The sequence below is a fragment of the Colias philodice genome, chromosome 8 (assembly GCF_061535455.1).
Source record: "Colias philodice isolate Cphi_HAF_F1 chromosome 8, ilColPhil1 Martin Lab GWU primary, whole genome shotgun sequence".
NCBI lineage: Eukaryota > Metazoa > Arthropoda > Insecta > Lepidoptera > Pieridae > Colias > Colias philodice.
In genome coordinates this window covers 8,679,723-8,680,335 of record NC_143093.1, presented here as the reverse complement: position 1 = coordinate 8,680,335, position 613 = coordinate 8,679,723, and the positions used below count along the sequence as shown (strand labels likewise).

The 613-nt window shown below is 32.3% G+C and overlaps 1 non-coding gene across 1 annotated transcript; it reads right to left on the bottom strand.

Moving 5' to 3' along the window:
• Positions 1-254: 254 nt before the first annotated feature.
• Positions 255-334, bottom strand: TRNAL-UAG (transfer RNA leucine (anticodon UAG)). The gene has a single exon. It is a non-coding gene; the product is annotated as a tRNA-Leu (tRNA).
• Positions 335-613: the final 279 nt, after the last annotated feature.

Below are 613 nucleotides of genomic sequence, written 5' to 3'. Positions count from 1 at the left end.
TTAAGTTACATGAAAAACATATATATTTATAATATTGTAGAGTAAATTAAAAAAAATCACAAAAGGAACTCCTTCGCACTTTGCTTAAAAATTGACAAAACGTGTAAATGTTAAAAAAGAGACATACGACGCATTGAAATAGCTTAAAATTACCAAACTAGAAGTCAGCATGCACTGGGATGATAATTACCTGAAAATAAAATAAAATAGTAGTATTAAAACAAATTCGCACAATAAAAATGTATAAAAAGATTTGACAGCGGTGGGATTCGAACCCACGCCCTTTCGGACTGGTGCCTAAAACCAGCGCCTTAGACCACTCGGCCACGCTGCCTGTGCGAAGCAGGATGAAATTATCAATCGTATACATTTCATACCAAATCAATATAATAGATACCTCCATAAAGAAATATTTTTTTCCATCATTTTTTCAGTCAATATATTTATACACAGCATACTTCGGCAATTTATCGCTATTACTACATAGGTATTATAATACAAAGTCTTTCGTCGCGTCTGTTTGTCTGTTGGCAATAAACTCAAAATACATTGCAACAATTTCATTCTGGCTTCACCAATGGATAGTTAATTTAAATTATGGTATTTTTCTACC